The sequence below is a fragment of the Amblyomma maculatum genome, chromosome 8 (genome assembly GCF_055883805.1).
Source record: "Amblyomma maculatum isolate TAMU_Amacu chromosome 8, ASM5588380v1, whole genome shotgun sequence".
Taxonomy (NCBI): domain Eukaryota; kingdom Metazoa; phylum Arthropoda; class Arachnida; order Ixodida; family Ixodidae; genus Amblyomma; species Amblyomma maculatum.
The window spans coordinates 58241125-58264162 of record NC_139351.1 but is presented as its reverse complement, the minus strand read 5'-3'; positions in this window follow the sequence as shown (position 1 = coordinate 58264162).

Here is a 23038-nt window from a genome sequence, read left to right as displayed (position 1 = left end):
CCCATTGCTTTTGCGATTTCCCGCCGAAAGCTCGATATATATTTACAAATTCAAGAACAGCACTACTGAATTTCGCCCGAGAGCCAGTTCATGTCCCCGCTTTTTGCACACTGCCTATGCCTGCAGCCAATCCGCCCCGCCATGTTGAGCACATAAGAGTGCAAGCGGGAATCGCAGGAATGAAGCAGCTGACAGTTTAGTCCAAGTTCGCATAAGCCAGACACATGAGACCCCGCGCCGGACATCTCCTGGGAGCTATGCACACGTTTAATCAGCTGACAGACTGAGTAGAGAGTCACCTACACCTCATCTCATGACTCCATAAAATGTCACCAACAAGCGTTATAAAATGTCGCCAATGGTATAAATGTATAAATGTCTAATGTATAAATATATAACAAGTGGTATAAATGTCACCATAAAATGTCACCAACAAGCGAAGCCTCTCATTAGTTTATATTGGGTCGCGCTGCCGACGCAGATACCACTTCTTTCTGAAAGCTTTGCCCCTGGGGGACCCTGCCCCCCCCCCCCCCTGGATCTGGAGCAAATGAGAGACTCTGCTACGTTTATAATAATTGGTCTGGCATATCACCGAAATGCACTAGCCTGTCAACATCATTAACCCAAATAACAGTGTCGTGCCATGTGGGAGTCCGTGGCCAAAATCGACAAATGTCTTTTGGTCTAATAAATGTTTTTCGACTACTTCCTACCTTTCTTCCTTCAGTTCCACTTTCTTCCTTTCTTAAATAGTAGTTTGTGAAAATACGCGATTCTAGTCTTAAACGCAATTTACGGTTTACATTTTCTCATTTTTCGGAACCCTTCACTGAAGATTCCAACACTGCATGGGTCCCTGATCACGTTAACATATACAAAAAACCAAATATGCAAAACTAGGCGTCGTGTGCTGTGCGATGTCAGCGCACGTTAAAGATCCCCAGGTGGTCGAAATTACTCCGTAACCCTCCACTACGGCTCCTCTTTCTCTCTTTCCACTTTCATTCCCACCTTCCTCCTTTTCTTACGGCGCGGTTCGGGTGTCCACAGAGCAAGTGTGACAGTTACTGCGCCTTTCCCTTCCTGTGAACCAATTTAACTTAAATTTATCTGCATTTCATGAGGAGGCAAAACGAAGTGAAATGCAGCGTTTCGATGGAGGCGAAACGAAGTGACGTCCTTGTGCTGTGCGATGTCAGCGCACGTTAAAGATCCCCAGGTGGTCGAAATTACTCCGAAGCCCTCCACTACGGCTCCCCTTTCTCTCTATCCATTTTCACTCCCACCTTCATCTCTTGTCTTACGGCGCGGTTCAGGTGTCCACAGAGCAAGTGTGACAGATACGGCGCCTTTCCCTTCCTGTGAACCAACCTACCAACCAACCATTTCATGAGGAATTCATCATGCTGTTTACAGTTTTGCACTCGTCGATGAAACAAAGTTCTTACTGATTGCTACGGACGACATCCTCTGCAATAGCTCAACTTCATGGCATTCGAGCTTTTCATTGCGTATTGTGTTTACATCCGCTAGCTAGCTTATGTTTATGGACTTTGAAACGTCTCTGCAAATCCTCTCAAACCTGTTAAGTTCAGTTCAGTTCAGTCGTGTCCGACTCTTCGTAACCCTATGGACCATATCACGCCACGCCTTCCGGTCTCTCACTATCTTACTAACATCACACAACTTCATCTGCAGCGCCTCGAGGACGCCATCTAACCACCGAGTTCGCTGCAAACCCTTCTCGGTGACCCTCAACCTTTCCCAACATCAAATCCTTCTCCAGCGACTCCTCTCTTCTCATCAGATGACCAAAGTAGCTGAGCTTTAACTTTATAATTTGACCCTCCAATGAGCAGTCAGGGTTTATGGTCGACAATATCGACTGATTTAATCTTTGGCAGTCCAAGGAACTCTCAAGAGTCTCCGCCAGCACCACAATTCAAACGCGTCAATTCTTCGGCGGTCAGCCTTCTCCAGAGTCCGACTCTCGCATCCATGCGTCACAACTGGAAAGACCAAAGCACGAGTTATACGGATCTTGGTTGGCAGTCTAATGTCTCTGCTCTTTACTAGGCGGTCAAGGCTAGACATGGCTCTCTTTCCCAGCAGCAGGCGTCTCCTAATTTCATGGCTGCAGACTCCGTCCGGGGTACTCTTGGAGCCCAAAAAGAGAAAATCTGTCACAGCTTCCATTTCTTGTCCCTTGATGACTTGATAGGGCAAGACGCAATCATCTTTGTCTTTTTAATGTTCAGTTTAAGCCCAAACTTCTCATTGTAGTCTTGTACGCGCATCAGAAGTCTCTTGAGTTTCACTTCACTTTCTGCCAATAAAGTGGTATCATCCGCGTATCTAAGGTTGTTGGTTGGTTGGTTGGTTGGTTGGTTGGTTGGTTCACAGGAAGGGAAAGGCGCAGTAACTGTCACACTTGCTCTGTGGACACCTGAACCGCGCCGTAAAGGAAAGGAGGAAGGTGGGAGTAAAAGTGGAAAGAGAAAGGGGAGCCGTAGTGGAGGGCTACGGAGTAATTTCGACCACCTGGGGATCTTTAACGTGCACTGACATCGCACAGCACACGGACGCCACTTCGTTTCGCCTCCATCGAAACGCAGCCGCCGAGATCGGGTTCGAACCCGGGAACTCCGGCACAGTAGTCGGGCGTCTTACCACTGCGCCACCCCGGCGGGGCGTATCTAAGGTTGTTGATACGTTTTCCAGCAATCTTCACTCCAGCTGAAGACTCGTCAAGACTCCCCAGATCGCCTCCGGCATCCTTCAATCTGCAAGTACAGGGAACTCCCATGCCCCGTACCGACCGAATCCGTATCCTGGGCCTTCATCTACAAGATAATGGAGGAAACGCCACTACTCTTCAGCGAATAGATCAATCTATAATCCAGATCAGCCGCCTGCTTAAAAGAGTCGCCAACAAGCATAAGGGCATGCGCGAATCCAACCTTTTGCGCCTCGTACAAGCCTTCGTTTGTACGCGCATTGCCTATGTTGCCCCTTACCTTCGCCTCACGCGAACAGATCGGGAATGACTGGATGCATCACTGCGCAAGGCATACAAGACAGCATTGGGTCCACCCATGTCCACTTCCACCACCAACTGATGACCCTCGGGATCTCCAACACAGTCGACGAGGTGATTGAAGCGACTTCCCAATATGAGCGCCTCTCGCTGACTCATGCGGGCCGTGCAGTACTGAGCCAGGTAGGAATCACTCCTCTGAGGGCGACTTCTACGTATATGGACCTCACGCCTGAGCAGAGACTCAGTCTTCGTATACCTCCGCTTCCCAAATGTATGCATCCAGAGTATCGTACAGAGCGCAGAGCCGACCGAGCCCGGCAACTCCACAAATGTTTTACCGGTCGCCCCGACGTTACGTACACAGATGCCTCCCACCACCCCCGTCGCCCCGCTATGGTTGCGGTTGCATTGGCACCGCACCGAAATTGGCACAACGCCTGCAGCGTCCTCAACGACGCAACTGTTACCACCGCAGAAGAGGTTGCCATCGCGTTAGCTCTGACCGACCCCTCCACCAAAGTAGTCGTTAGCGATTCCCAACAGGCAATTCGTAACTTCGATGCAGGTCGTATATCCCGACAGGCACACACTATCCTCCGATCTCTTCCTTATAGTCTACACCTCGTCTTCTCATATGGACCCCAGCTCATGAGGCGCTCAGCGGGAACGCACAGGCGCATGCTCTAGCCCAAGAACTCAGCTACCGGGCGGAACACCCTCCTCAGCCTGCCGCTTCCTCTGACACTCCCCAAGGCACTCATTCACGCCTTGTTACATACACGGACATCCTCCAGCATTATCGGCTCGAACGGTGTCTATACCCCCCTGCACACCGGGAACTATGCCGGCGCGAGGCCGTCCATTGGCGCAAAATACAAACAGGAACCATTCCCAACCCATGCCTATATAGCAAAATTTTCCCAAATCTTATTGCACCTAGCTGCAAACACTGCTCACATCCGGCCACATTCATTCACATGGCGTGGACATGTATACGACACAACGCAGACAACACAGCTACAATGGATGCGTGGGAGTCCCTCCTGCGTATCACCGAGCTCGCCCAACAGCGCCAGCTCATTTTGCGCGCATTGGAGGCCGCAGAGTCCCAAGGGATCCCCGCTGACCTTCTATAAGCAGTGCAACCAGTTTTTCGGCTGGTTCCCCTTCTTTGGGAGAAAATAAAGAGTTTATCATCATCATCATGATGCACTCAGCATATAGGTTAAATAGGCAGGGCGACAGCATGCAGCCTTGTCTCACTCCTTTCTCAATCGGAAACCCCAAACCTGTTAAAGAAAACTGATAATTATATCATTTCTTTAGACATCAAAAATAATCATTGTTGACAATTGCTGCAATACGCTGCATAATACTTCAGCGGTTACCAGCTCACTCTGCAATTTGGCAATGAAAAAAGAATAAGTGGCCCGTAACCTAAGCCAATCTGAGAGACACATCCAGGATGTCTTCACAAAATATCAGTCATCTAATATAGCTAGAAGGTTTGCTTCCGAAAACTACCGGCTCTGTAACTTGATGACATATCATTGCCTATTTCTTTACTCCATAGACCCTTGGTAAGATCATGCCTGCCTTTCAGGCTTCGTCGTAATCTGGAAACTCTCTATGACAAACTTCGCCTGTGCTGTGTATTTACAACTACGTGGTATATCGCGTCGGTCACATAAATATTCCGCCTTGTAACAAGCACGTATTTATTGATACAGTGAAACAAATCCCGCTTGAGTGCGATGTGCATGCTGACAATCATGAGTACTGTTCAAGTTGCATGGATAAACTTTCAGCTCTGCCTCCAATAATTGGCAGTGTATAAGGTTGCGTAACCTGCGGAGGCATGATATGAAATTGAATGAATGAATGAATGAAGCCTTTATTGAAAGGAAGGGATGGCTCTCGGCCGCTGTTTGGGTTCTTGGGGAGTTAGGAGGGATGGGAGTGTAACTTCTTCGTCTTAACGGTTCTTCAAGCTGTTGCTTGTTGCTTGCCATGCGGCCGATCTTCGCGCTCTAAGTCGACCTCTCTCACACTACTCGAAGCAGGCCACTCTCACTGCCGTATGTAGCAATGGAGTGTTGTATTTCGGCGCTTGATATAACCTGACCTGATAATGTGGGCATGTCGTCGTGTGGAATATGCGTAATTTTGTTTCTTCCTTGTGAAAACGATGGACATTGCCATATAAGATGTTCTAGGTCTGCTGTACACTGTTCCTGACAGTGCGTGCAGATGTGTTTGAGTGTTTCGTGTCTTCGGAGAAGCCACTTGTCAAGTATGTGCGGTGTGTAAGCAGCGTTTGTTATTACTTTGTTAGAGAAATATTTCTTGTGGTCGAGTGAGCCCTTTCGTGTCCTCAAACACCGGCGTTGGTGTCGCTTCATGTAATCTAAGCTTACTGTCGTGTTTTATTTTGGTGCGTACATAGTGCATCATCGATCTGCCAGAGGAGCCTTTAGTGAGCATTGTTTGGTAAGGATTTAAGTCTATCGGTTTAGGCATGGAGTTGGGGTGTGGGGCATTGTACGTTTCAGCAAGCCCACCCGCTTGCGCGGCGGCCGCTTGCGCGGCTGCGTTTCCCCCGTCCGTGCCAGTATGTCCCGGTGTCCATATAATTTGAATTTCTATTCCAACTTCCCGCATTCCCTTCAGCCTCTTTCTGATGTCCTTGGCCACTGCGTCGTCTGTAGTTGGTGCCGTCAGCTCTGCAATCGCTGCATATGATTTGGTTAAAATTCGATAACCATTGAAGTTATCTTTTCTGGCTGCAGCGGTCGTAATAGTATTTATGGCTCCCCATATGGCAAGCAACTCGGAGTGTAAAATTGTTCCTCCAGGTAGGTGGCACGTGTGCTGTCCGTTGTGCTGAGGCGCTGGCACACACACCCATGCCACACTCACCCTTTCATTTCTAATTGCAGCGTCAGTGTAGATGTCTATTGTATTGAGTGGTCTTGTGAGGGCAGTTCTCTGTGCTAAAAGTTGCCTAGCTACCACATTCCGTCTACTAATAGGTCGTTGTGGCCTTAGTGCGATTACCGGCGCCTCCCACGGGGGTGAAGTATCTGTCCCCAGGGGCCTCGGAGCAATGTTGATTCGGTTGTCCCATGCCATGATCTGCTGCCCTTGGGTCGTGTTTTCCAGTCGGGATCGCATTCTTATTTTTGCTTCTCTTATAATGTCTTGTATGGGTGGTATGCTGGCCATTTTAAGCAGCTCTTCATTTCTCGTGTGCTTAGGAAGCCCAGTAATGGTGCGAACAGTGGCCCTGTGTAGCTTTTCGATGTCTTAAACGTCGCGATTAGAAAACTCATAGACAGGTGCCCCGTACAGAATCCTGCCTACAGCAACCGCTCTAGACGATTTTTGCCGGGCTCCACCGTATTTGTTTGAAATCCGGCGAATCATATGCAACATCGGGGTCCAGTTACGTTGCAATGTATGAATCCATTTACGAGGACTGTTACAACTAGAAATCTGTGCCCCCAAGATTTTTGTCTGCCCATTTGCAGACGTGATGTTGTGTTGTCCAAGATGCAGTGTAATCTGCTTTTTGGCGTTTGTAGAATTCTTGCCGTCTATGCTTATGAGTTGTGTCTTTTTAGGTGAGAGCTGTAGCCCCAATGCTTCCAAGCTGTCAGTGAGGCTGAAGATCTCCGTCTGCATGACTTCTTCATTTGGGTAATCCACTGCTTCTGTCCATATGGTGACATCATCTGCGTAGATGGTGAAGCGGGCCGAAGTGTTTCGCTCGAGCGCTTCTGCTACGCGGGTCATGGCCAAGTTAAAAAGCAAAGGCCCGAGGATAGAGCCCTGGGGCACGCCCCTATCCAAGTAATAGGTTCTGGGGCTCCATCCCGAAGCTTTGCCATGAAGCCTAATAGGTCTACTTTGAAGGAAGATGCATATCCAATTGTATGCTTTTTGGCTGGGATATCTTTTTGCTAATTCTTGTAGGATTACCTGTTGGTTTACATTGTCGAATGCTTTGCGCATATCAACCGCGAGGATGTAATCTGGTGTCTGTTTGCGAGACCTGCGGTTGATTACCCTGCGGAGCAGCCAAAGGCAATCATGCGTGCCCATATTCGGACGGAATCCAGCCTGGGCTGGATGCAACCCAGGCTGTACGTATTCGATATAATGCTGTATTCTTGCGGCTATCATTCGCTCAATCAATTTGCAGATAGTGGATGTGAGAGCTATTGGCCGTAGGTTCTCTGGTTTTGTGTGGTCCTTCCCTGATTTCGGTATGGGGTATATCAATGATAGCTTTAGTGCATCTGGCACCACTCCTGATTCCCATGAATCGTTTATGATAGTTAAGAGCTGATCTTGGGCTTCGTCGCTAAGATCTCTGAGCTCCTGCCATGTTACTCCGTCGTGTCCTGGAGCCGATTTCGGTTTGCCGTGGACTAATGCTGCCAATAGCTCGCCAAATGTAAATGGTTTTTCAAGTTCCATCAATGTGTTGTCAATCGTGATAGCCGGCAATGGTGGCGTGGGTATCTCAGAAGCATGCGGGAAGAACGTGTGGATCACCTTTTCCTCGAGCGCAGCTGGGTTCTCGCGCAGGAACAGCTCTGCCAGTGGTGGTGTGCTTTTCTTTTTCCCCAGCAGGCTTCGTAGAATTCCCCACAGCTTTTTAAGGCCGGGTTTGCGTCCGAGCGTCGCACAAGTGCTGTGCCATGAATCTGTTTCGAGCTGTTTTTGGTACTCCTTGATGAGTCGATATTGGCGCTTAAGGCTCATGAGATCCCTGTGGCGCTTTCCTTTATATCTGTATTGTTGCGTAAGGATATTGACCTTTCGCCACAAGTTGGCAAGGTGCCTATCCATGTGTGTGGTAGTGTCGTCACATATTATTGTGTCTCGGGACCACGGCCGTGCTTCCGCAACCATGGCACTGAATTGCGCGAAGTCCATGAAGTTGCCGCCAGTGGCTGTCCGAAACTTTTCCCAGTCGATGGTAACCGTTTGCCTTTTTTCACGAATCTTTTTTCGGTTAAGGGTGATCAAAATTGGTAGGTGGTCGCTTCCCTATGTTGTCTGTTCGACTTCCCATTGCCTGATGAATCCTGGTGTGGCCAACGTCAGGTCTGGTGTCGTATCTCGTTGTCGGGCGTGTAGTCCTATGCGCGTTGGTGTGTCCGGGGTGTTGTATATGTATAGACCAGACATTTCTACAGTGTCGTGCAGCATGCGTCCCCTTGGGTCAGCTGTGGCGTAGCCCCAAGTCGGGTGCTTAGCATTGAAGTCTCCTCTCACCAGGATGGGGAGGCTTCCTGACAGGGCCAGGACTTTGGCGAGCCACCCGTATGAGTCGGTATTATGACTGCCAGTCAGAGGTCTGTAATACACAGAGACTGCCACCATGGGCCGCTGCCCAGGAGGACACATTTTAACAGCGATTACTTCTCTGAACTCATTACTTAGATCAGGAATTTGTAATTCGGTTGCTGTGCATTCGTTTCTGACAAGGAGAGCAGCTTGACCCTGTGCATGTTGGTTTCCTCTGTTCTGGTGAAGTATGGTAGGCTGCTGAAATGTACGGTAACCCCGAATAGTGCAAGGTCCCCTTGTTTCTTGCAAAAGGATGACCAGAGGCTTCAATTTTCTGACTTGTTCCCTTAGGGTAGGTCCAGTCTGCGTGAAACTTCTGCAGTTCCATTGTAGACATATTGATCTGATTCTTATTGCGCCTCTGCGGGCTTACGTCTTTTTGGCTCATCGTTCTGGTGTTGGATGCTTTTGTGCAACTCTATAAAAATTGCTTCAATCTGAGTCTGTATCGCGTTTGTTATCGTTTGAAACTCATCCCGCAGGCTTTTTTCTAGGCGCTGTGTCTCGTTGTGTCGCTCTTGCCTCATGATGCTCAGCATTTGCGCATACGCCGAATCTTGTGCGGTAAGTGCCTTTGTCGTCTGATGAGTCTTTGGCGTTTGAGTCAGTGTTGTTTCGGTATGCTGGTGCTTTATGGAGTTTGCAGTTGTTTTACGACTGGACGACCGTCCGGGCCGGCTTTTCGAACGCACGCGTTGCATCTGCCCAGTGGGCGAGGCTGAATCATGTTGCCGCTGCGTCTGAGATGCATGAACGTCTTGTTCCGGTGGTAGCCTAGCAAGGACTTTCTCCAGCATTTCTCTAAGTTGCTGATTTTCTTTTCGCAACTCTTCCAGTTGTTGTTGGTAAACAGGGGGCAGCGCAGTTTCTGTCGACGAGTTCTGTCGCGCCTTGTCTGCCCATGTAACTTCTCCCTTAACTGCATCAGGGTTCTGCTTATTTTCTTTAGGCTCTTTTGGTACACGACTAGGACAAGCCGAATTGATTGAAATGTGGCCCGGTTTCTGGCAGGCGACGCAGAATAACTCTTGATCGCATTCTGTGTCTTTAGAGTGCAGCAGTCCGCACTCCTTACAAACCTCTTCTGCTGGACAATACCTAGCAATATGTCCCAGTCCGTGGCAGTTATAGCAGGCAATAATTTTCGGTCTGCACTCGTAGACCCTTGTGATTTCGTAATCAAAAACGAGCCTTTTGGGTAGCTGCTCTGTATCGAATTTTAACAGCAGCATGTTTGTCTTTCCTAGGAGACGCGCGTCAAGAATAGTTGCAGTTTCACATCTTAGGTGGTCCTTGATGTACTCAATGGTTTGACCAGGACGCACCTTGATAACGCCCCGACTTTTTTCCTCGCCTCGTGTTGGCGTTCGTTCAATCGTGACCTCGTACGTGCAGACGCGTCCGTTCACTTTCCCGGCCAGTCGCGTTAATGCGGTGAGCCTATTTGCGTGTTCCTCATCTCTAACAGTGACCTTGACACGATTTGCTACCACATCGTAGCGGAAAGCAGCCAAATCTGCCAATTCCCAACTTTTTGCGGTCATTTCTAACGCCTCTGTAATGGCTTGTTTAGGTATATTGTCACGGGTTCTATCGCTACCCGGACGGCAGTCCAGAAGGACAGAGTCAAAGGACGGGGTTGAAGTACAGGAGGCAGAGAGCAGGCGCTTTACCAGGCAAAAGCAGCGGCGTCCCAGAAACACGCGCACTCCGCAGAACTTCGTCTTCTTCTCCCTCCAGAACTGACACGATTAGCGCGGGTTACACTACTCCTCCCCCTGAAAGGCGCATCGTCCCGATGCGCGCTCCAGCGTAACTGAAACGTTAAATCGAGCAGAGCTCAGAGTCAGAATACGTGGTTCTAGCGTTCACAATAAGTTTTGAGGCGAACCACATGCACCACTTCAGGATGAGGGGGCCGACGAGATGTGCTTGGAACAATCGGAATCACCTCGTAATTTACGTCGCTTATACGGCGAACGACCTCGTATGGGCCAAAGTAACGTTTTAGCAGCTTCTCGCTGAGACCGCGACGGCGAACGGGAGTCCACACCCACACTTTATCACCAGGTGCAAAATGAACTTCACGATGCCGGAGGTTGTACCTGCGTGCATCGACGTGCTGGCGGTCTTGGATGCGTAGTCGTGCCAACTGTCGGGCTTCTTCTGCGTGCTGGGTTACCAGTTGGACATCGTCGTACGAGTAGGCCTCCGGCTCATGGGGAAGCATGGAGTCAAGCATGGTAATCACCTCTCGGCCATGCACCAGGCGGAACGGCGAAAACCCGGTTGTTTCCTGAGTTGCGGTGTTGTAAGCGAAAGTTACGTAGGGGAGAATGTCGTCCCATGTACGGTGCTCGACGTCCACATACATAGATATCATGTCGGCCATAGTCTTATTAAGGCGCTCTGTGAGCCCATTCGTTTGGGGGTGGTATGCTGTAGTTTTGCGGTGGTGCGTGTTGCTTAAACGCAAGATCTCCGCCATTAGCTGGGACACGAACGCGGCACCGCGATCTGTGATCAAGACTTCGGGAGCACCGTGACGCAGGACGATGGACTCGACGAAAAACTTCGCTACATCAGCCGCTGTTGCAGAAGGTAAAGCTCGCGATTCAGCATACCGTGTGAGGTAATCCGTAGCAACAGCAATCCAGCGGTGTCCCGAGTTGGACGTAGGGAAAGATCCTAGCAGGTCCATGCCTACCTGCTGGAACGGAGTCATAGGCGGCGGAATAGGGTGAAGATGTCCTGCGGGTTGTACGGGCGGAGTCTTACGTCTTTGACATTCGCGGCAGGTCCTGGTATAGTGACGAACAGTCTTAGCAAGTTGAGGCCAGTAATACTTGGAACGAATTCGTGCAAGTGTTCGGCTGTATCCCAAATGCCCGGAAGTTGGGTCGTCATGACAGGCGTCCATAATTTCATTACGTAGGTCAGCCGGAATAACCAGTAGCCAAGACCTCGCACTCGCTGCGAAGCTCTTTTTGTATAGCACATTGTTGCGAAGACGTAACGCGGGTAGAACGCGCAAGAAGACGCGTGGAATGGTGCCTTCTTGACCTTCCAGATGGGCGATTACTTCACGGAGTTCAGTGTCGTGTCGCTGCCGTGCTGCCATATCGACCGTGCTTATGGTACCTATAAAAGCATCTTCATACTCGTCGTCTTTACCGTCAGATGCTGATTCTATAGGGGCTCTCGAGAGGCAGTCAGCATCTGTGTGCCTGCGACCGGACTTATAAACTATTGTAGCATCGAATTCTTGCAACCGAAGGGCCCACCGTGCAAGTCGCCCTGAAGGGTCTCTCAGAGTGCTCAGCCAACATAGAGAGTGATGGTCGGTAACCACCTGAAATGGGCGTCCGTACAAGTAGGGTCTGAACTTATTAATCGCCCAAACTACCGCGAGGCATTCTTTTTCAGTGGTCGAGTAGTTAGTCTCCGCCTTCAATAATGTTCGACTAGCGTAAGCGATTACACGCTCGGTCCCGTTCTGTTTTTGAATGAGCACGGCTCCGAGGCCCTTGTTGCTGGCGTCTGTATGAACTTCAGTCTCGGCGTCCTGGTCAAAGTGCCCGAGTACAGGGGAGGTCTGTAAGCTTTGTTTAAGGCGGTCGAATGCACGCTGCTGTTCATCCGACCACTGGAAGGCGACGTTCTCCTTCGTGAGATGAGTAAGTGGTGCAGCGACATGATAAAAATTGGGAACAAAGCGCCTATAGTAAGCACAGAGGCCCAGAAACCTCCGTACAGCGTTCTTGTCCGATGGTGTAGAAAAGGAGGTGACGGCGGCTGTTTTATCGGGATCTGGACAAATACCCGCGCTGCTGACGACGTGGCCAAGAAAGTTTATTTCATTGTAGGCAAACTTGCACTTTGTTGGCTTCAGAGTGAGGCCTGCGCTTCTTATAGCTTGTAGTACTGCTCTCAGGCGAAGAAGATGATCGGAGAACGTGCTTGAGAAGATTACAACATCGTCAAGGTAGACCAGACAAGTTTGCCACTTCAGTCCGGCCAAGACGGTGTCCATAACGCGCTGAAAGGTTGCTGGGGCGGTACAGAGGCCGAATGGCATCACTTTAAACTCATATAGACCATCCGGGGTGATAAAAGCAGTCTTCTCTCGGTCGCGCTCATCAACTTCGATTTGCCAGTAACCACTTTTCAGATCTATGGATGAAAAGTAACGGGCATGTCGTAGATGATCAAGTGCGTCATCAATGCGAGGAAGGGGATAAACATCCTTCTTGGTGACGTTGTTGAGACGGCGATAGTCAACACAGAATCGAAGAGAGCCATCCTTTTTCTTTACTAGTACCACTGGAGCTGCCCATGGGCTGTGCGAGGGTTGGATTATATCGTCGGCCAGCATTTCTTGCACTTGGTTCTGAATGATTTCACGTTCTTTGAAAGAAACTCGGTAACGCGACTGACGAACAGGGTGAGCAGCGTCATCGGTAATTATTCTGTGTTTGGCAATGGTCGTCTGGCGAACTCCGGATGACGTAGAGAAGCAGTCTTGGAATTCTGCAAGCAGCGCTATCAATTCGGCCCTCTCGCTCACAGAGAGATTGGGTGCAATGCTTACACCCAAAGGTGCATCGTTCTGCTGCGAAGAGGATGAGCAAGCACCTTCGGACAGGGCAACAACTTGAATAGGGGCGGTAATGCTCTCCATGGTACCGAGAGCCGTGCCTTTCGTAAGGCGCTGTGGAGTGCCACAAAAGTTGGTGACTAGGACGTGTACGCAACCAGTATCCAGCTGCGCGATACCTCGAGCAACACCAAGACCCCGTTCAAGAAGCAGTTGAGCACTTCCTTCCAGCAGAACTTCGCCAGAAGCAACGTGGTCGGACGTGACAGGGAGAAATACGCTAGACTGGGGCGGTACGGTTACGTGCTCCGCCAAGATGCGTGCCGTGCAAACTTGGGGCTTTGTTTGCGCCGAGGTATATCGAGGTTGACGAAGCGTGAGGCGGCGGTCGGTAAAGTCGATTACAGCGCTGCAATCACTCAAAAAATCCATGCCGAGAATAATGTCTCTGGAACATTTCGATAGTACAACAAAGGTAACCGGGCACCTGAGACCGTTAATCTCAATACGAGCAGTGCATCTGCCGATTGGTCTCACGAGGTGGCCTCCAGCGGTTCTGATATCGGGGCCATCCCACTGCGTCGTTACTTTGCGAAGTCGGCGGCATAGCTCCCCACTCATAACAGAATAGTCTGCACCGGTGTCAACGAGTGCCGTCACGTCGTATCCGTCGATCACATTATCGAGGTTATTGTACACTGTGGCGCGACGGTCGTCGGAAGCTCCGTCGGGGAGTTCGTCCTGAAGTTGGTCAGAAAGCTCGTCGGAAAGCTCGGCGGGAAGCTCGGCGGGAAGTTCGGCGAGAAGTTCGGCGCGAAGTTCGTCGGGAAGGTCGTCGGGTTGATCGTCGGTTCGCGTGGGGGAGCGGGGCGAAAAACGTGGAGGCTCTTTAACAGAAACGGGTTCGGCAACGTCACCTCCAGACGTCGCCGGGCTTAGTTTTCCCGATGAGGGGACAGGCTTTGCCGTCGATTGCTGCGAAGGGGAGAATCGTACCGGCGGGATGGTGTCGAGCGAAGGTCGCGACGTGAAGACCGGTCGGGTGGTGGTGAACGGCGCAGATAGTCCGCGATGTAGCGGGGTTGCTCGCCGAACTCCGGGCGGGGAGCATTCCGCTGGAAACCGCGAAGACCAAGCTCGCGGTAAGGGCAGCGATGGTAGACGTGGCCTGCTTCTCCGCAGTGGAAGCATAGTGGGCGTTGGTCGGTTGTCCTCCACGCGTCAGCCTTGCTCATCCATTGCTGCTGCGGACGAAGATCGTACACAGGGACACGGGGTTGTGCAGGCAAGTACTGACGGCGAGCAGGCGGCGGTGGTGGCTGCTGCGGCGGCGGGCGACTAGCAACGGACGCGTACGTCTCAATGGGCTGAGTAGGTGAAGAAGCAACGGAGCACTGTGGATAAAGGGCACGTTGTACTTCTTCGCGGACAGCATCCGTGAGGGCGCAGGATGCCGTACCATCAGCAGGTGGAAGCAGCTGCCGTATTTCCTCGCGTACAACTTCGCGGATGATCTCGCGTAGGTTTACGGTGTCGAGGGAACCGACAGGAAAGCGAGCAGCTGAAAGGTTGGAAACGCTGGGACCTCCAGCAAGGCGACGATAATGGTCCGCTCGCGTAACCAAGGCTCGCTCGATGTTCGTCGCCTCATTTACAAATTGTGCCACTGTAGTCGGCGGATCACGAATAAGCCCGCCGAAAATGTCACTCTTGACGCCCCGCATAAGTGCACGCACCTTTTTTTCCTCGGTGGCACGGGGGTCGGCACGGGAGCTAAGTCGTAGGACGTCTTGAACAAAACTCGTTACAGTTTCGTCGGGTCGTTGTACTCTCGTTTGCAGAAGGTCTTCTGCTCGCTGTCGCCGATATTGATTGGCGAACGTCCGTCGCAGCTCTTCCTTACAGGTGTCCCAGGATGTAAGGGAGGCCTCGTGGTTTTCGAACCAGTGCCGAGCCGTACTGTCCAGGCAGAAATACAAATTCTGAAGACAGTTTTCGGCATTCCAGCCATTGTGGCCGGCCACACGTTCGTACTGCTCCAGCCAATCCTCCACATCTTCGGAGGCATCGCCATGGAACGTGGCAGCCGCTCGAGGAGCCATCGGTAGGTACACCACGGACGGTGCAAGAAACGAGTCCGTCTGTTGACATTGGGTCGTGGTACTCCGGGCCATTGTAAGTAGTGAAGAGCCTGAGTTCGGCAACAAACCAAATTCAGGGGCAAGCCCTTGAAGTCGCCGGCTGGCACGTATCTCGGCCTCCTCGTCGAAGGGGCGGCGGCTGAGACTTGGGGGCGAACTCAGAGTAGCGGGTTTTGAGGGGCTGTGATGCATTTACCCAGCACCTCCACCAGTATGTCACGGGTTCTATCGCTACCCGGACGGCAGTCCAGAAGGACAGAGTCAAAGGACGGGGTTGAGGTACAGGAGGTAGAGAGCAGGCGCTTTACCAGGCAAAAGCAGCGGCGTCCCAGAAACACGCGCACTCCGCAGAACTTCGTCTTCTTCTCCCTCCAGAACTGACACGATTAGCGCGGGTTACAATATCATGCACATGTACTCGGTTGAGTGGCCTGATCGAGAGTGGAAAGAGAGATCGACTTACCCGTTCAAGACGAAGCTGTTCAGGCTTCACTTTCCTTTGAGGTTTCCGTTTCTTGATTAAAGTCCAGTCGCCGTAGTCGCCGACGTTCTCACTTTCGTCTTCAGTGTCCATTTGGTCGCTTGCGTGCTGCTCCTTAGTCTTAGTGAGTCCCACAGAAAGACCACTCTCAGCGTCCGCGTTCGGCAGCTGATGCGTTCCGTCCTCTTCATCGCGCGTTGGGCGTCGGAACGCCTTTTCTTGGAGGCTGCTTTCAGTTTTTTTGGTGCCTACACTTTTTGATGAACCCACAGCTCCCGCACTTGCGCCACTCGGGTGTGAGCGAACCGACGCCGGCTTCGGCATGGTGCGTCCTGACAGCCCGGCCAGGGCAGCAGCTGAGCTGCGTCTGGGTGTTGTTAGGGTTAGCAGTCTGTCGCAGAAAACAGGAGGAATTTTTCACGCAGTGCAAATTGCGAGTTATATGTCTAATTATGCATTAATCATTTCATGTCATAATTCTACTCAACAATGCACCATAGCATTTTTCCTCCAATTAATTCTTCCACACATACCTTTCTTCGCATTTCGCTCTCCCCCCCCCCCCCCCCCAATTAGCTTCCCTACATATAATAGTATGCAACCAACTTTTAAATGGCGGCAAAATTCTTGGTTTTTCTATGGATGACTGGTTCGCTGTTGTCTTGTAGCGACGGAAAGAGGACGAGGATAAACTGTATTTTCGTCGACACTAAATAGTAAAATGTTGTGGGTTATAGCCCCATCAAGTGGCCATGAGCTCATTGTGCTGGGTGACTTCTAGTGCTCTTTTCACGACCCGGATCTGTGTGCCCGAGTTGGAGCTGAGCAGCGCGGCCTCTCACTGGTCCTGATTCGAGAGCTGCAAATCTGGGGGAGGGGCCCCGTGGGCAAGCACAAAGTATGTGTGAGAGAGTGGTGTCTTTACCACATAGCATACAGCGAAGCTGTTGGTTTGGAGTTGCCTCCACGCAAACTCTTGGTGTTTCGTAAAGGAACCATGCGCGGGGAGATAAGTCTACCTAAGCGGTAGTGCATGGTGATGTCATGATATGTAACCATACCATTTCTCATCGTCCGCAGAACGGGTGATGCCCCAGCCCTGTCGACGAATCCTCGGACGTAATTGTGGGATGCGTTCGCTGGATGGGATGAGTGCGCTGGGACCAAGATCAATGGAATATGGCGGAAATAGAAATTGGTGGGATAGAGGAGGGATAGGACGATGAGGAGACCCGGCCTTTGGCGAAGTTACAAATTGCAGATTAGGAATCACTGAAGATGTGGATGCCATCGTCAAGCCTATGGTCGCCTCCTGGGCCTCTTCAGATGATCTGACAGGGATGGAGCACAGGAAAAACGGCTCAGTTCAGTGAGCGGCTCAGAAGGGCTGAGTCACACTGAAATAGGCCGGTTGGTTGGTTAGTTCACAGGAAGGGAAAGGCGCAGTATCTGTCACACTTGCTCTGTGGACACCTGAACCGCGCCGTAAGGTAAAGGATGAAGGTGAGAGAGAAAGTGGAAAGAGAGAAAGAGGAGCCGTAGTGGACGGCTACGGAGTAATTTTGCCACCTGTTAACGTGCGCTGACATCGCACAGCACACGGACGCCTCTTCGTTTCGCCTCCATCGAAACGCGGCCGCCGAGGTCGGGTTCGAACCCGGGTGAAATAGGCCGGTATATTTTTGATAGCGTAATAATATTAATTGGTTAACAAGAAGGGAAAGGCACAGTGTGTGTAAAAATTGTTCCTGTAGACACCTGACCCGCGCTGTAGGGGAAGGAAGGGAAGAGGAGATAAAGTATAAAGAGTGAAAGAGGAGCCTTAGAGGAGCGAAATGGAGCATATTCGACCACCTGGCAATCCTTAACGTGCAATGACATCGCACAGCCCATGGATTAGGTTGTAACGAGAGCTACATTACCTGCCGACTCGCCGTTTCTCAGTCTCGCCATTCCCCAGTTCTGCGCATGTGCGGAAACCGGACACCCTAACAAAAAGAACGTCCTGCCGAGCGGAGACGCCAAGATAGAGAGCAGCCAAGACGACCGAATAAAGAGAACACCTTGTCAAGCAGAGACGCCAAGATACAGAGCGCAATAATAACAACAACAGCAATAATATAATGATAAGAATAATAATAAATTGGCTTAAATAAAAGGAAAGGCGCAGTATCTAACACGCCTGCTCTGTTGACACAGGTACCGCGCTGTTATGAAAGGGACGAAGGTGGGAGATATAGTGGAAACGAAAGAGAGGATCCATAGTGGAGGGCTTCAGAGTGCTTTCTATCACCTGGGGATCTTTAACGTGCACTGACACGGACGTCCCTCCGCTTCACCTCCATCGAAACGCAGCTACCGGTGGACGATAAAAAGATGCGTACAGCAGCAGCAAGGAGCCAATGATCATAAGATGTCGAAGAGAGGAGCGAAGATGCCCGAAAAAGAGAGGAACGGCTTGCCAAACAGTCATACCAGACTCCGAGTGTAATAGACATAGCATAGCCACCGAGATAGGGCCTATATCGAAGAGTTCAATTAAAGGGAACCAACAGAAGAGGACCGGTAGGCACATCGTATGACTGATCACTCCACAAGAGTTTCCAAAAGTGCTTGTGCGACCCGGACATTTAAGCAGACTTCGTGAACAATCCGTTTCTACACATGTGCATTGTATGCGAGAGAAATGCGCTAAATGGACTTCACACCGGGGAGTAATCCAATGTACGAGACTCAATTTGGAGTCTCTGCCAAACCAAAATACTGTGTAGAAAAAATTAGAACCGCTTCGTGCTACTTCACAAAGCATCGGGCAGTCTTCATCTCTGTCAAGCAATATGAATAAAGGATATGTATAAAAATGTACCTCAATGCTAAACATACATGACCGTAACTAGCTCAGCCAGCGAAACACCTCTTGCTACGTATATCCCGGCATAAAGCAGCTAACCAACTGCCATTTTGGAGATTTGCAGCTGTCGTGCTTTGCAATTTTTACTAAACCTGATTGTCTCACCACTTTAATGATAGTATAGAAGCTGAAGCAAAGGCCTGAACAAAACAGTGATCCGTCTTTTTCCCAATAACATGTTATATACTTCATGGTTACTGAAAATATTCAATGAAATAAAAAAACTAGTAACCGAGTTTGCAAACTAAGCGTCCTCTTCTCTGTGTTTTTCGGCATAACTTCTAGATATCCAGGCGCTCTCGAGGTGCCTTCAGACTTCCAGTATCGAACCTCTGAGCTCCCCGGATAAAATACTTGCCGCCATACTGGCGCATCGCATATCATCCTGTCTCCCCGAACTGATAAGCAATGTCCAGACATGTTGTGTGCCGGAGCGCACAATTTTTTTTTCTTTAGCTCTAACCCGGGACCTCTTCACGTATGCCACACGCACGCAGGTCTCGGGCGTCTTTGTTTCCCTAGACCAAGAAAAAGCGTTCGATCGGGTAGAGCGAAACTATCTGTTTGAAGTACTAGAATGTTTTGGATTCCCTGCGGATCTGATCAATGTCCTAAGACTCCTGTACACATACTTGGAAGCCAGTCTCGTGATTAACAATCGAATCACTGAACCCCTCCCCGTGAGCCGCGGCATTCGACAAGGATGCCCATTGTCCTCGATCCTGTTTGTCCTTTGCATAGAACCTTTGCTCCAGCGGATACAATGTTGCCAGTCAATACGGAGCTTTCCCCTTCCAGGCCAAGGTGAGATCAAGGTTGCAGCATATCGAGATGACGTATCCCTGTTCATCAGAGACATTGACAGTTACAGAGCCTTCCTGCAGCTCTTCCACACATATAGCCACCTGTCGGGAGCGCGTCTGAAGCCAAGCTCTCAGCTTTGGGTCTTTTAGGGGTGACTTCCCAGATGGAGTGCAGTTTGCAGATGGTGTCAAAGTCCTGGGCGTCACGTTTTTGGCGTCCGGAGAAGTAGCCCGCACCACCTGGAAGGAAATAAAACGCAAAGCTGAAAAGCGAACAGAAATAGCCAAAACCTTTCACCTATAGTTCTCAGAACGCGCATACCTGATCAAAACTTCCATCATAGAATCTTTTTTCTATGTTACCAAGGTCGCACGTCCTCCTCGTCGAGTCCTTCAGAGTTTAGCCACCCTGTGTGGCTCATTTATCTGGGATGGCCATGCGGAAAGCGTGGCAAATGTTTTTGTTCGTCTCCCTACCAACATGGGAGGCTTCAGCATCCCAGATCTTGATGTCATGTGTCGTGCATTGGCCTTGAAAACCATGTGGGACCTGATTTCTAGGCAGCGAGCTGTCCTCATACCTGATGGGTATGTAGCGTCGTTTCTTTGATCTTCCTGTTCGGAAGGGTCCGGCGGCCGAGAGACCGCCACCCTTTTACATGTATGTAATTAACTCATTGCATTTCTTTAATAACACGATGCCTGAATGCGAAACTAGAGAAATGACTGCGAGCGAGCTTTGTGAAGGTGTAGCGCTCCAAGCTCTTGACAATGATCAATGCAGGAAAATGCGCAAAAGAAGGCGGATGAATCGCACCATTGTTTCCCTCCCAGCAGATGTAAGAAGCTTTACTTGGCTCCAGCAATGGGAAGCGCTACCCACGGCTGATCGTCTTCCGGCGTGGGGTGTGGCGCCCTCCGCCTCATGCCCGCAATTCGGTCGCACCGAAACTTTAAATCACGCCGTCTACGAATGTCAGGTTGCGCGCATTTTTTGGCGCCTTGTAACCCGCATGTTTCAAACACACATTCAGTGGCAAAGCCGTCACTGAGATGCCTTTGCCGAACTCATCATGTGCATTGGCGCTTTCTTACTTTGGAAGCGGAGAGGATATGCGTGTCTGCAGGGACGCCCGCAGAGAGCCATGTTCCCTCTGCTCCATCGTTTCAGAACTCTTTTATTGAGGCATCTAAATGAAGAACTTGTAATGCTCGGGGAGGAGGCCTTCCTCCTGCATTGGTCAACGCGCTTCATTTCCATTGTTAATGGAAAAGTGACCGCGTCCATCCTTCCTTACTAGGAAGGTGGACGAGTGTTTGCCTGTATTTTTGTCTACTTGCATATCCTCTCCTTGCGTTGTACGCAAGATGCTGCATAATGTCAACATGTGTAAAACACCAGTAGGATGTAATAACCAAATAGCACATTTGTGTGCCTGAATGCTCATTGTATTGTAGCATTTTTGTAAGTGCCCTTTATTGCTGTGTCAAAAGATCATCATAAAGCCTTGTCCTGTACCAGAACCTTCAGTACCAATAAAATTCTCTTAAACAGGACATGGGACGTAGTTCTCTCGCGAGCCACACACGCCATATCTGAAGCAGCGCGTTTCAACCTCACGCTTCATGCTAAAATTAGTGTTGCCAAGACACGAACGTGCGCTTTCACCATTTGTGTGGCGCGTATCGCGACAATCTCGCGCCGTGTGGTGAACAGACTCGCGTCCCTTATAGGGACTTTTGCTTGGGATGGCAGAACAGCCCTAGTTGCCTGTCACATCCTACACATTTCGAGGAGCAGGGGAGGCCTTGGCCTGCTGTGCATACCGACAGTGGCTCGAGTGCTCGCGTTAAGGCTAGTGAGAGGATATTAGCTGACGAGTCATACCCTGGTCGCTCGCTCATCCTGTACTGGATGAGCACGGCGGGTCGCATGTTTACACCCGAACAATACCTTGGTCCACAGGCGGACAGACTCTGCCTTTTTACCGCGAGGTTCCTGAGATAAAGTAGAGTCTCGATGCAGACCTGTCAGATGTTAATGCAGGCGACCTGCCGGCCATACGCATCAGCGAATTAGTAGCTGTTCGCAGGCTTTCAGCTGATGAACAACCAGAGACCGCTGTACCAAAAGGGCGAGCGTGGGCAGCTTGTCGGCTCCCAAATGAAGTGCGAGATTTTGACTGGCATAGGCGCTGGGGCGTCTCCCCACGAGACAGCGCCTTGCCAGAAGGGGTATTGTACCCAATGACCAGTGTGCCAACTGTGGTGCTCCCGAGAGCCTCTCGCATGTTTTGTTCGAATGTGTAGTTGCGGGAACAATGTGGCGGCTCGCATATAGGATGTTTACTGTCCGCATGAACCCCGGCGTCAGGCGCCGGCGCAACCCTTTTGAACACCTTGTGTTTACTGTGGTTCTGTTTGTGTTGTGGCGTCCCAGGTGCCTCGCTGAGGCGCGCCGCACTCCTCCTCCCCTCCTCTTCCTAAGCACATAATAAGCCTTGTAAGACTGTATTTTGGAATAAACATGCGCATCACTATTCGCCAGAAAGTGCGTGCTACATTCATGCAAAATATGATTCAATGTTTCTGTCCGACCGCACTGCGGGCATGCAGCGGGCGGAGTTACGCCCCAAGACTCAAAGCGATCTGCTGTTTGTAGAGCCTGCCATTATTTTAACCAAATGAAATCGCGGATATCATCGGGAAGAGAGGCAGTAATCATCGGCTTGTGTTTTTGTCTAAAGCCTTCTTGCGCTGATAATCGAACAGACATTTAGTATCCACGCATTCACATATATCTGTGGGCATAATTTCCTTAAGGCCACAGTCTGGTAATATGTTTTGCAGTAGGTTCAACGATTTCACAATGTCGATGTAAAACATTGGTGGGCTTTCAGGCACCGGGCCCTTGCACACCGCCATTCCAAACAGATGGCGGGAGTTTCCGATCAAATACTCAATAAGTGCTTTGCCACGGTATGCTACATGCGCATTGATGTCCCAAGTGGCTTTTAGGGCCAACACGCGCCACAATATTTCAAAATCTGGGATAATGAAACCGTCCATTTTTGTTGGTAAGCGGACAAGAGCCCTCGAAACAAACTCTGTCTCATCGTTCCAGAGGAACGACCCGGAAGCAGTAGCGAACAGCTGCAGAACCATACTAGGAGGATGGGCCACTTTAGCTATGTAAAAAGGGGTGCAACACTACTGCTCTTGATTAGATATTCCAGCCTAGAAAAAAGTAGGTAGAATGTCTTGGCTACCTTGATCAGTTTCTAGACGTTGTGATTTATTTCTTTGTAGGTGCGAGCTACCTCACCAGACGCCAGGAATGTCACACGCAGTACCCTTACACCATCTATCGAGACGACAACATCAGGAAATTCCTCATTAAAAGCTCCCAAACGTAGTGTTTTGCTTTTTGCTGGATTGAGGCGTCCACCTGACAAGGAGCTATATGTGTGAAAAAGATTCAGAAAATCTCTAATAATGTCAATTATCCTTAAGAACAGAGAAATCTCGTCAGTATATGCTAAAACATTCACCTCGCCCTGACCTGGTTAGGGGAAATCACGTATAGATCTGCAGTTTTTTATCTGCCACACTAAATTCTCCAATCAAAGCACGAAGATGATAGATAAGATTGCACAGCTGCCGAATGGTTCGTGAAGGGGAGGCCTGTTGCAGATCCTGTG